The following is a 14,181-nucleotide window of genomic DNA, read 5'->3' as shown; positions in this document are numbered from 1 at the left end:
AAAGGAATTTTAAAAGGAGAAAACATAGTGTCAATAATATGCCGTCCAGAAGAAAAGTAAGCTTTCATAGCAATGAGGGAATAGGTAATTTTAAAAATAGGTTAAGTTCTGATGGAATATCAGAATCCATCAAGAAAGCAAATTGCTCTGTGAGTAACACATGTGTGCATACAGTTGAGTACCAATCTCATTCAGTCGAATACCGTAAAATGCTTAGATCAAAGGATCCAAGCATTTGGATTTGAATTCAGGTCTCCGGCTGCCATATTTAGAGATCACTCCTTCACGTGTCGGGAAGAGAACTGAGCTGCCGAGTGCTTTCTCTCACTGAGTCAAGCACCATCCCGAGGTAGAAATGTGCAAGCCTTCAAAGCTGGTTGGGAAGAATTACATCCCATGCAAGAAATACTGGACTAACATTGGGTAGAGCAGGAGATAATCAAAAGAGAAGTCAAAAAACTGAAAACGTACTGGAATTAAAGTACATTGTGTGTGTGTGTTTCTGTGTGTGTTTCCGTGTGTGCGCGTGCACGCACACGGGTGCACGTGTGTTTACAGTTATGTACAGATGTGCGTATGTAATCCAGAGATTTAATGCTGACTCTCCAGCTTCCACTGGGAGATCCGATGCTGTCGATTTTCACCCCTTTGCGTCAAATTCTTTTGGGGCGGGGGCTCTCTAAAGCCTTCGGTTGTCAGCAAACACGTGGGCTGAGAGGCAGCTGATTTGGGGAACAGGAAGCACTATGCCGGATCTCTCCATTTGTATGCTTTGCAACTCACAAAGCCCTTGTTAGAGGGTGCTCAGCAGAGGCCAGAGGCTATGAAGTTATTACTCGGAGTCCTATGGACAGAGCTCCGGACCCTGAGAACAGACTCTCGGTTTCTAGCAGCATGTGTGGACAATGGAGGCATTCAGGAGCTGCCAGACTAGGAGTTTCAGAAGGCAAACAATAAGGGAAGCCAACTCCGGGCTTTGGACTGACCTGGGCAGGGTATGTGGAGGCTGCAGGAGGATACAACCTGGGCTAATCCTTCTTTTCAAGATGCCAAAAGATATTTGCATCCGAATGGGGGAGGGGTGTGGAGCCCTGTCTGAGAAGGCACACACTTCACTCCAAGCATATCTGCTCCAGCTCCAGGTAAGGGGGACCCCGGCGTCATAACATGTGCACTTGCCCTGGCTAGGGTGGCCAAGGGGTGGGTGTTGGGGAAAAAAAAATTACTATTAGGGCAACCTGGCAGATGAAAACAGCATTTAGGGAAAGAAGCATCAAGAGAAAGAAACAGAAGACAAGCTTCAGCATTTTGTACTCTATCCCGTCCGCAAACCAATGCCGAGGGAGAATGCAAAAGGGAAAAAAACAGCCAGTGATGGGAAGAAACTGATTCCTGAGAATCACTCTGGCAGATCTGTCGCTACCTGCATCATCATTGTCATGCCTCTCGCTGAAGCAGGACGCGGTCGTAACAGCCAAAGGATCAGGAACTATGGGATGTAAGCATGAACACAAATGCTCTACACTTAGTTGAAATCACTGTTAAATAAATAACTCAGTGTTAACCTTTTATAAGACAGTGGACAAAGTGTGTTTCTGTCCTCTTCAAATCGCCAGTTTTCTAGGAGTACGATTCATGTGCAATATCATCTTTGCAAATGAGTTGTCCTTGGTGGGAAGATAAAAAAAAGAGCCCATCTACCTTGCCTTGAGAAACTCAAAATGTCCATAAACTGAGACTCTGGGACCCGAGATGAGAAGTGCCTCAAAGTTTTGTCTGATAGCCTGGAGGGAACTGTCCATCTGAATTTGGTTACCCATTTCCGGGATGGTTAAAACCACCCAGTGTCCTTCCTCAGCAGGATGGCAGGTGTAACTCTACCATACCCTGGGAGTTGGGTTTTTGTTGTTTCTTTTTTCCTGCCAAGAACCATGAATTTTCTTCGATTTCTCCACTTATTCATCACTAATGAGACCATCCTAGTAAAGTGAGCCCGGGAGATGGTTGGCCAAAGACTTGGGAATTTCAGAAAATCAGAAAAGGCTGCAAGTTCAAAAGGATCATAGAAATCATCTGGTCCGGGATGAAAAATAGATTTCATTTCGCTTTCCAACTGCAATCAGTTAGAAGTGGGTGCCTAGTGGCCTGAGGGTGAGTGAGAAGAATTCAAAGGCTGAAACTAGGTGGGAGAATGTGTGTCCTGAGTGATTAGCAGTGACTGCAAAAACAGTCATGGAAGAGGCCAAAGGCCAAGTGCCATCAGAGTCTGCTCCGATCGCCTATTTTTATAAACGTGTAAACCCTGGAAGGTGAAACGAAGGGATCAGGCTAAGATCTCACAGTGCTGTGGCTACAGCACCAAGTGAACCCAACGGAATCCACCCTCCCCCCTCGTGAATCTTGCACCCCTGCTGCCTTCTGTTTATTTTTTTTAAAGATTTTTTTTTTTAATTTATTCGACAGGATAGAGACAGCCAGCGAGAGAGGGAACACAAGCAGGGGGAGTGGGAGAGGAAGAAGCAGGCTCACAGCAGAACAGGGAGCCCAATGTGGAGCTCGATCCCAGGACCCTGCGGTCACGCCCTGGGCCGAAGGCAGACGCTTAACCGCTGTGCCACCCAGGCGCCCCTGCCTCTGTTTATTGACAGTAACCATTAGCCCATGATAGTCAAGGGTCTCCCAGTTCCCTTCCAAGGAATCAGCACCAAAAGCCACAAGTATTTGTACTTCTCAATTATTTACTCCCACGAAGCAGATGAGGACTCAGATCCGACCAAGGACTCAGATGTAATGAAGCCCTAATCTGGTGTTTCACAGCTGTGAGAACTTCAGAAGGTAATATACCACCACCAGACCCCAACACATGTTTTTTATTTAGAAAATTATTCTCAATTCTGTTCACTCCTTCCAAAATCCTAAATTATAACAAAACTACTAAATTCTTTTGTAGCAAAGTTCTTCTTAGAACATTATTAGAGAGATGGCAAAAGGCTTCTGTATTGTGCCTTGGAAATGTGTCATGGGATTTCTTTGACAAGGTAGAAAATATCGACACTGAGATAATCCCCTCCAACCAAGCACCGACGAAAATACTGCAAATAGCAATGAAAACCAAACTGAGGTTAATTAATTGGGGTTATAGCTTATTACACCTACAAATCAATTTTAAGAAGAGGGTATGTCACAGGTCATTTTCTGCCTTCTAATCAGCCCTAAGGTCTATTGCTAATCCGCTGATTTCATTCTCCCATGATCCATCTTGATTGTTGAACTTGCACATAGCAACAATCAACTGCTGAGATTCGAGCACCTCGAGAGACCCCAGCCCCTTATTTAGGCATGTTGGTCATATTTTTCTACGTTGTCTTATACTCAAGAAGCTATCTCTTCTATTCCTTAGGCCCTCTCCCTCCCTTCCCATTTTGTTACTATGGGATCCTTTGTGCAAGGAAAAGGTCCCCACTTTCCACCTTCCTTTGCTTCTGATTCCCCTTCAAGGCCCCTCACTTGAGAAATGCCTAGATGCACAGCGTGGAAGGCTCTGAGAAAGTCAGCCGCTCCTGTTTGTGTCAAGTTGACTGCCTACAAATGCCTTTTGGGATTCTCAGAGTTCCCCTGTTTGGCAGACATCCTCTCATTGTTTTGGCTGTATAAGCAGCTGCTGTTCAGAAAAACTCATAACCGACTGGGGTTACACAGCAGATAAGAGACAGACAGGACAGTGTTTCAAACCTAGATCCTCAGGCTCCAGGCTCCAAATTTATTATACTACGTCATGTTGTACTACGAATGGACTTCCTTGGACCTGTTATGTTTAACCATAAAATGAAAAGTCAGTCTATCCCAAATTGTAGGCTACCAGAATAATTTCTATGCCTTACATGTTCTATGTAAGTCATTGCTCCAAAGATGTATTAATGCCACTAATTACTCTTATTAAAAAGCAATACTGTCATGATAACAGAAGTATTTATGCTACTGACCCTTGCAATCAAGGCACAGTCCCATCTAGACAGAGATTCCAGATTTTAACATATACTTTTTTATATTTTAGTATCTTTGTAACTGGAATGCACATAGTGATAAAAAGGCATGTGTGACAGTCTTTTTTTTTTTTTTAGCAATATGAAATAAAAGAGCATCTTACAACGGACAGCATCTCAGATTCAACTAAATAGAGTAATATTTGCTTGTGTTTACTTTATAGATCTCCAGTAAAAAATCTTTCTGAGACAAATGACCAAAATAAAGATCATGGATCACAGTATTCATTACCCATTTCTGGACAATCTCTAACAAGTGGCCAGTCTAGCCATTTTCTAGAAAGATCAACTGCCTTGTGTAAGAAATCCATTTGACAAACAAGGGGAGGTCAACAGTATGGTACAGAAAGTACTGTCCGTGAAGTCTACCTTAAATACCTAAGAAGGTAAACATAGTAGTTTTTTTCTTTCAAGCATCTTCACTGTTATCAGCCACATCAAGAACTGTTTGTTCAGTATTACTCAGATTTGTCATCCAAGACTTGAATTCTACTTGCTCCAGTTCTGCAGTTGAAAAACAAGGCTCAGAAGATTACATATTAGCTTGGTTCTTGTTTAAAAACAGAAAATACCCAAGGACTGGACATGAGAATCCAGAAAAACATTCATCCCCAGGCGCTATTAACGCCAGGAATCATTTGCTAATTTCTGTAGTGGAAGAAAGGCAAAGGGTGAGGCTGCTCGTATCCCAGAGATCCCATTTATTTGTTTTCCTCTCAGTGTACTTCTGATTTCTTATCTGCAGCAAACCTTCTCTCTACAGCTCTCACAATGAATACTGTCTGTCTCTAGGGTCCTTTAAACTCTCAATTTACTCCCTTCTACCCTTTCCAAAAAAATCTCAAAACTTCTCCACTGTCTACCACCCTTCCTTCGCACGGATTTTGCCCAATCGAGTAGACCTGTCTGCTAACCAAAATTCTTGTTCAGGAGAACCTGACTTTTCCAAAATTAGAATGTGTGACATCATTAAGGTAAATGCTGCCATTAATTTACTATTAAGTCAAACTTCAAAGTAGCTAATTCCTTTGGAAAAAAAGATTTATATGAGATACTTGAAAACACAACAAAACAAAACTGCTGACTTTACTCAAATCACTACCAATAAGATAAGGCAGAGGACAGGTTAACCTCACAAGCAATTCTCACCTTACAAAGTTTCATTTGTAAATCATTTCCTGGGAAACAATATACTCAATGTGGCCAATGGCTCTTAAATTTCTCCGGAGATCACAAAACTCTCCCCACACTGCCCTGAGAGAAATGTACCAGCAAGTTTGCATATACCTTCGGGGAATTCAGACCCCGGTTTAGGAAACACATGCGCAGACCTGTACAGAGCTGGGTATGATTTAGCTAATCACCTTCAAAGAAGAAGAACATGGCGGTTCTGTAGGGAAGCTTGGTCAAACACATTCAAGCCTGACTCCTTAGAAATCAAGGAATCCTTGTATTTTCAGGTAGTACCAATCAAATGGAGTTAAAGAGGATTTTAAAGTGATACTTCTTTTGGCTCGGGTAACGATATTTAAACAGGTATTTTTCCCCCTTAATTGAGATGGCACTTTGAGGTGGGGAAAGATGCGATGAGACCATGGGAAACAGATTTCAGCTTTTAAAACAATGAACCAGGCTAAAAGAAAGCTTAGAGCCATGAAATTAGCATACAGATCACAGGTTCTGTTGGAAAACTTCCCAAAGGGGAGTAAAAGATACGTCCAACTCAGGTGTACAAGATGAATGCTCTTTCTTAACTTGACTTGGTGAGCTGAAAAGTCGGTTGACAGACTGGGTGTGCTACTGGGGCAGCTAATTCCGTCACGAAGATACATCATGTTCTTCCAAGGACTCTGACAAAGTTCAGCCTGACATTGATCCAGAAGCAGGGAGGCAAGCTCTGGGTGATTTGAGGGATGAATGGATTTGAAAGGCATGCCTAATGGTTTCAAACCAACGAAAGCACCAGATGAAAAGCTGCCTTTTTCTAAAGAGCAGACTGTGTTTGAATTAGCGACTGCTTTTGCACAATGTTATTTATGATGAGGCAGGTGCACCAGGATAAGGTGGTTTCAGGTGACAATTCAAGTTGGAAAAGAGGTTGAGGAAAAGAGGGGTGTGGGAACTAAATCAAAAGCTATCCTTCAACATCTGCTCTAGGTGCTTTGTAAATCTCTACCAGAATGTCAAGTCAGCATTTCCCTTACACTTAGGTGAATGAGCTAAAAAAGGTAGGACACATTTAAAAAAAAAAAAAAAAAAGGTATGGGGAGCTTTCGATCCATATTTCATCATAGAGTACTTTGGTTAAACATTTAACAAATCCAATGCCTCTATATTGATTCTTATCTTTTCGTTTCCGTTCAAGTGCTGAGCATGTGTCCCAATGTAAAAAAACAAACCCACTGAAGTAGAGGAAGGCCTCCCTATCACAGCTGAACTTTGAAAGTATATTTGTTTAGTGAGGAGAGGCTTAATTTAATATCCTGGAATTACCGGTTTCCCAATTCCCATCTAGATTCCAAAGGAACTTTGCACTTTGGTGAGATGCACCTTCTTCCTTTTCTCATTTGAGGTTCCAGAAAGCTGAATGAGAAAGAGTTCACATATTTCAGCTTTACTCCAGCTGGTTTTCTCAAGTACTTCTAGCTTCCTTTTGGCACCACTGGATCTTGAATACAAGGACGGACTGCATGCTTACAGAGTATAGCAAGGTATGGTTTTGATTCAGGGTGAAAGTAAAAGTCACGTTACTGACACTTTCTAAAACATGGCTTCTTTTGAGCTTGAAAATGTCTAGAAGATTATCTTCTCACATCTTTCCTGAGCCAGGGGAAGTCCTAAAGGCAGATATTTCCAGCAACAGCTCTGGAAACGGTGGAAATGCTATACTCCTGCTGACCTCCTTGAGAAAAGAGGTACAGTTCCCGTGAGCACAAACAATGCAGAGTAGACAACTCTGAATGAACTCACTTTTTTGGCACGTGAACAGAAAGTAACTCACTCCCAGAGAGGTACAGTCTTTGGAACTGAGCCCCAAATGCTTAGTAAATTTCATAATCAAGGAGGGAAAAGTATTTTTTATTAAAGAAGTTCTTACTTCTCTCCATATGATGAAATTGGTGTTATCATTTACCGATGTTATAGGCTTTCATACCAAAAAAAAATTAACTTGCATTTTGCTTGATTTACCTCGATGCTACTTAAGAACCTTTACTAATTCCTAACTGATGGAGGAAGATGATTGTGACTCAAATAATTACTACCTTTGGTTTCCTTGGAAGAAAATTAAAGCTAAAAAATTTGTCATCTTTTGTCTTGGAGATATCTTGTTAGCAGTTTATTTATTAAAACACAAAACAACATTTCACCACATGGCAACTCTAAATGGGCCTGGAGAGTCATTTAAGACTTCTATAAGACAAATCTTTACCATGTGGGAACAGATCACAGAACGCGTTGATATTCTTTATGCATTGTTTTGAATTGACAACTTCCATGTAGTTCCTGAGCTGAACAGTAGATGGCTCCACGTTCCTTGTCTGTGAAAAGATTGGTGCTTCCCAGCTGTAACAGTGGGTGATGGTTTAGAAAAATAAAAGGACAACTGGAGTTCTGGGTGAAAAAAACCTAAGAAATTGGTGTTTGTGATCTGGCATATTATTGAGCTTTGGAACGTGGCACTGTTCGTGCTGCACAGCTGAAAACAAATACTGGCTGAAAAAGTCAATTCGGTCTTATTTTGTAGGTCTTAGGTGCCCAAATACGATGAGAAATAATTATTTCATTTTCCCAGAGGGACAAAAGTGATCTTCTCGATAATCAAAATCATCCTGAACTAATTACGAGCTGTCAAAAAGAACTTTCTGGGATATTGGAAATGGTCTCTTCTACACTGTCCAATACAGTGGCCTTTTGCCACAAGTAGCCACTAAGCGGCACTTAAAATGTGGCTGGCACAGCTAAGAAACTCAATTCTTACTTCTGTTTAATTTAATTATACTTAAGTTTAAATATCCCCATGTGGCTAGTGGCTATCATATGGACGGCACAGATATCAGGTGCTGAATCATCCATACGATAACTCTCAAGCCAAATTATAGAGTATTCATATGGGGAGCATCCTTAACTAAAACGGTTTATATTTCTAGACCCAATTCATTTCAGCAGGAAAATGACCTGATACTCAGTGAGAACACTTAGTAAACAAGCAGAATTTTCTATTTACATTTTATTATGTAACGTGGTTCCTGGGATAATTTTATTTTTTGGCTGTAAGTTCTTGGAAAACTATGCTTATCCTTCCCCCTCCATTCTTCTCTTTTTGATAAATAGAATGATCCTGGAGATCTGTAAAGTATTTTCCTTCCTTACAAGGCTAATTTGTACATTCCCTGAGTGAAACTGATTTTCATACCAGGGCTTCCTAATAAAATAAAATTTGAATCAAATGAATGACCTCTAGACATAGACATACCTTGAAATGGAATAGTAAATATATAAACATAAGAAAAAATGATAGGTCAAAGACTGGTTAAAAATTTCATAAATGGTGCGCTGCCCGGGTGGTTCAGTCAGTTAAGCATCTGACTCTTGGTTTCGGCTCAGGTCATGATCTCGGGGTCATGAGATCAAGCCCCGCATCAGACTTCATGCTCAGTGGGGAGTCTGCTTGAGATTCTCTCCCTCTTCCTCTGTCCCTCGCACTCCAGCTCTTGCTCTCAAATAAATAAATAAATAAAATCTTTTAAAATTTTTCATAAATGGTAACATTGACTTAAGTCAAAAAAATTTCTAACTCAACTTGATAATTAGTATTTTTTAATACACTTATAGGAGAAAAACAAAAGCAAAAAGGAGATCGAGAAAATATTAAATCTCGGGGCGCCTGGGTGGCTCAGTCGTTGGGCGTCTGCCTTTGGCTCAGGGCGTGATCCTGGCATTCTGGGATCGAGCCCCACATCAGGCTCCTCCGCTATGAGCCTGCTTCTTCCTCTTCCACTCCCCCTGCTTGTGTTCCCTCTCTCACTGGCTGTCTCTATCTCTGTCAAATAAATAAATAAAATCTTTAAAAAAAAATTAAAAAAAAAAAGAAAATATTAAATCTCTACATAGTTGTTATCAATACAAAGAAACTTCACTCTCTTCTCTTCATTTCCCTATACCCAGAAAGTAGCTGAACATCTAAATGGATGAAATGATAATATAGCAAAACAAATCAGTTGTCACAGAACTAAAAGGGACTCATAAATCATCTAGTTCAACACCCCATCAACTTCATAGATATTATAGGGAGAGGGAGTGAACGAGTGACTTGTGAGGGCTCCAGAACCCATCTCCCTAATCCCAGGGAGGAAATCTACAATATCTGTTATTTTAAGATAATCAAGGGTTGTATAGATCTATTTTTTTTTGTAGGTTTAATTGGAGAACCAAAAAAGGACAACCGTAGTTCTAGAGAAGTGAAGGGAGTGGGGAGGCAACACCTAAATTCAACCACTAACAACAAAAATGCCATAAATCTTAAGCAGTATTTTCAACAGTACACTTTGTCTCTTTAAGGCTTCACAATACACTATGATGTCTTTTTCATTTATTATTTGTGGCATCCGAATCAAGATTCTCAATCCCTGCTTCAGGAATTCCAACTTCTTCCCTTAGTAGGGGAGAATACCCCCTTTTCCCATTTTTCTGTCTCAGGGGAGACTTGCTGGGGCCATCCAAATTGCTTCTCCAAAGTCCACTTCTTCCAGGTAGCCTTTGGAGATTGATAATGTTTATTCCCTCATTTCCTGTGCCATTATTAGGTACCTTACCTTATATAGACACTCACCCAGCTTCTCCCCTTCATTTCTTTTTCCTAGATAGGAGTTATTCAATTGTTATTTTTTTTGAAAGGGTCTATTGTACTTTATTAGTCGGTGGTTAATTTTAGATTGTCAGAATGTAATGTTACTAATAATATAAGAAATATGTATTATGATAAATAATACACTTTTAGAAACAATAAGTAATATATACTTAAGAATATATAAGGTTAGATGCTAAGCTGGGGTAAAAAAGACAATAATTGTAAATGCTTCCTGGTGATTTTTTATTCCAAAAGACAGTATTATCTCAGGTATCAGGTGTGGTAGTATCAGAGAAAATGTCTTGTGGAGCACATAAAATGGAGCGAGACTGAAAATGAACCGCGGGAGAAATAAATTCTAAGAATTTAACACTCCATCAGACAACTGGAAAGTACAAGGCCAGTATGCTTAGTAGCCAGAAATGTTGCCACCTCCAGGAAAACAAAGGATTGACTGATGTGTAGTAGTATAATGCCAACAAGAAACTTGCTAATCAGTAGCTGATCTTCTCATCTTTGCCAGAAAATCTGCTTGAAAGGAATAATATAGCAATGCTTGTGAACCCTGATTTCTGTCGAAAGTGCCCAACAACTGTCCCCACAAAATTAAAATAACCACTAATGATAGGATCTAACAAGCTGCCATTCTTTTATTCTGTTATGAAAATCTCAACAGCACCAAATTTTTATTTTTATTTCTTTTTGAAATACAATTCTATATTTGCCCCAAACCCTATCTGATCAGTTATTCAGTTATATTCCTCCCAAATCTCCAATGAGGCATTCTGGTTAATTGTAACCTCCTTGTTTCTTAGCGTAGGTTTTATCACAGTGGTCCAACTATGTTTTAAATTGAGACATAGCTATCACATGCCAAGCTCTGGCTGCTGTTTTCAGGAGGAAAGAATAATTATTCACCCCATCTGAGTCTGACTGTACCAGACATTATTCAAGAGTGCAACACCCTGATCCCTAGACTCTTCCCCTTTATGCACCCAGTTCAGAGACCCTCCCTCGGCCTTTGGAGATCATCCAGGGCTAAATATAGATCTACGCACACCAGCAGTTCCTGACCGCTGTCACATGGTGCTGCTGACGATGGACTCCTTGGAGACATGCTCGGCCCAAACACACACACACACACACAAATCTGTGTGCATATTCGTCTACACACACTATACCCATCGAATTCATCCGCGAAGATGGGCACATCCACATTCAGAAGAGAAAGTCGCTCCCTAGAGAGCTCCTCCTGCTATTTACATCACTGAACCACCCTCTGCACTGTCAGAGGGCTTAGCTACCTTGCTTTAGCCTGAACTGCGTCAATTTGATCGGGGTAAAGTGCGAAACAATACTCAAGCAATACCCAGGTGGTACGCGGATGCGGGCACAAACACACGCACAGGTGTGTGCACACCAGCACCCCCCATCTCCTCCTTTGCTCTTGTACAGCACTCAAGTTGTTCCCACGATTCCCCTAGAAAGTGGAGCCTGTGTTATGCTAGCTGCCGCAAGGCTCCTAGGTACTTCCGCTCACGTTATTATAACCTAGCCAGGTGTCTCCAGGAGACTCACCTGAGCTCAGGCAAAAGCCCAGGAGACTCGGTGGGTCCCAAATTCGCCCGGTGAACAGAAGGATGAACAAATATTACCTCGTCAGGGGTAAGCACATGACTTCTGTTTCCTGTCCTTTCCTAAGAATCAGATCTTAGATTATAGGACAGCTACACCAAAAATAAGCAATCCTCCCCCCACCCCCAACACACAGGAAAACTAGCTAAGTAGTAGAAGGAAACAGCCTAGCAGAGCCCTGGAAAGGAGGAGATGAAAGGATGAACGCGACTAGAACTCTGACAAACCCTCAAAAACTACCAAGATTTCAAACATAAGGCCTGGCTGCGGGATCGGGGCGAGAGAAGCAAAGCAAAACCCAAGCCTGTCCCTGCCCGGGCCCCAGCGGCTCGGCCCCGCACCTGTTGGCACCCGGTCCGCTCCCGGGGCAGCCCCAAGCGCCCTCGGCGGCCAGGCAGGGGACTCCCTGGGTCTCTAGCTTTTGCCAGGCGCTTTGTGCCAGACAGCATTTGGTCGCCTGGATTCTCCCGCCTCTTCGAGGCGCACCCGGCAGCCGGGGCGCCTGAGATCCAGGCTCGCTATGAGCGCCGCTCCCGGACCGGCCGTCTGGGAGAGCGCAGAGGGCAGCACGGCCGCACATTCCCGCTGCCAGGCTCCAGTCCCTCCGGAAGATGCCTGGCCAGCGAACAACCCACCTGCAGCTCGACCCCGGGTCCTCGGCTCTCCGGCTGTTTGCCGCGCGCCCACAAGCGCGACCAGAGTAGAGGGAGCTAAAGCGCGCGGGAAGAAGGAAAAAAATCCGCCCGACCAGTCGGGTGCCTTGTTTATACTGAAACTACGGCCTCAGCCGCGGCTCACACCCCCTTCGCTCCAAGTGCCCGCCTCCCGCCGCCAGCCCCGCCCCAGCCCGGCAGGCGTGGGCCAATCGCGGCGCAGCTCGCCGCCCACGCCACCACCGCCTCCGGAGCCCGGGTCCCGCCCACGCCCGGGACTCCGGCCCCACCACTGTCGCCTGGGTGCCCTCCTACGCTGCGGAGGCCGGCCGAGCCCGGCGCAGCGGTGTTTACCTGCGTGGGTTCTGCCCGCTCGGGTTGCGTGCGTTTCTTTCTGAGTCCGCCTCCCCGGGGCTGTTTGTGAAGTCATGTGTGTGTGTGTGTGTGTGTGTTCATTTACCTGTGTACTACCTGTAAATACCGGCCCGACTCGTTATACAGTATCTATTAACATAATTATGAGCTAAAGGTTACTGTCCATGTACTTTCAGAAGAGAGCTGAGAGAAACCACAAGAACATTTGCTTAGCAAATATTTACGCAGAGCCCGAACGCTGGGCATTGTGCGAAACGCTGGGGGCACGCTCCAGGCAAAAATAGGCAGGTTCCTGCCCTTCTGAAGCTTACAGCCAGTCTGGTGGAGGACAAACGTTAAGCAAATGGTCACCCAAACAAAATATAAAATTGCGGCTCTTACAAGTTCCACAAAGGAAGGGAATCTGTGTTGTGAAATATGATTCTGGAGGCAAGGCAGGGAGGCCAGTCCTCCGTAAAGGCTGTGTTGTCATGGTAACCACATACTCTATCATTGGATACTTGATAACTATTTTAGAAAAAGGGTAAAAACCTCAATACTTCACCTTGTACAAATAAAGAGACCGAAGGGAAGAAACGATGGAAACAAGGGAGAAAGGGACCCATGGAAAGAAAAAAATCGAAGTATCCCGAGACTCTCTTGCCAGCTACATGACCTTGAGTAAGTAAAGTATCTTTTCTGAGCTTCAGTTTTCCCATATATAAAAAACAACACTATTCATACCTGTCTTATAGGACTATAATTAGGATTACTGAGCTAGAGGAACCCTTTTTGTCCCGGCTCCATCCTCTTTCTCTCCCTCCTCCTTCCTAGCCTGGAAACGCTCATCTTCAAGTTCACCTTGCCTATTCTTAGCTGATTCCTCCCCTCATTTTCTTCATCTGTGCCTCCTTTCACTTGTCTTCCTCTAATTATACTCTCTCCTTTTCTCCTGCAAATGGGTCTCCCCAGCTCAGTAATTCATTCTGAGCCTCTCTGCAGTTTAAAGGAGAAGCAATGCAGCCCAAAAAGGCTTGGTGGGAGTCGGCCATGCAGAGAGACACAGAGGCGCGCGCTGCCCAGCCTAGCTATTACGGTTGTGCTGGTTGTTTTACAAGCTCAGTTTTCCATCCTGATTCTGTAACAAACAAACCATTTGAGGTTGTGCAAGCCATGTGCAATACTGAGGTTCCTGGGTCTGTAGCAATTAGTTAAAAGGGTTGGAGTAAATCAGGATTTCTGAGTGGAAATATTTGACATATCCTTTATAACCTCTGGATATATCCACCCACCACCCCAGAAGATTTTGCCCTGTTTTACTTTATTAAGTCTTTTCTCACCAAAACAAAAGATGTTTATTTTAGATTCTCAAAATATAAAATGGACACAATGATAATATTGATTTAATGTTTTATCAAGCCACATTCCTGCTCTCCATTCTGGTGGATCCCCCAGGGCCCCTTCCAGCTCCCTGTATGAGATACATACGGGGACAGCTCCAGAGCTAGGTGGCCCAAACTCTGATCTTGTCCTATTGCTTAGCCAGTTAAAAAAACCTTACAAGAAATACAGAAGGACCCTGGGCCCCAGTTTGCTCATATGAAAACAGCAGTCATAGTTTATAAAAGTAACTTCTTCACAGCATATT

General features: G+C 43.0%; 1 protein-coding gene across 2 annotated transcripts in view; it reads right to left on the bottom strand.

Annotated features, from left to right (window-relative positions):
• Positions 1 to 14,181, bottom strand: part of RASGEF1B (RasGEF domain family member 1B) — a 528,807-nt gene that overhangs the window by 25,175 nt on the left and 489,451 nt on the right. The window contains exon 1 of one of the 2 annotated variants that reach the window (XM_045790341.2): positions 12,162 to 12,296. The exons of the other annotated variant lie outside the window; for it this stretch is intronic. The gene's annotated coding sequence lies outside the window, so the exon portion shown is untranslated. Of the gene's footprint in view, positions 1 to 12,161; positions 12,297 to 14,181 lie in introns of those variants that run through there. 2 annotated transcript variants of the gene reach the window in all.

This window comes from Ursus americanus, chromosome 8 (assembly GCF_024610735.1).
Source record: "Ursus americanus isolate L20-20 chromosome 8, mUrsAme1.1.p, whole genome shotgun sequence".
Lineage (NCBI taxonomy): Eukaryota > Metazoa > Chordata > Mammalia > Carnivora > Ursidae > Ursus > Ursus americanus.
The sequence above is the reverse complement of the archived record's forward strand: the minus strand, read 5'-3'. Positions and strand labels throughout refer to the sequence as shown.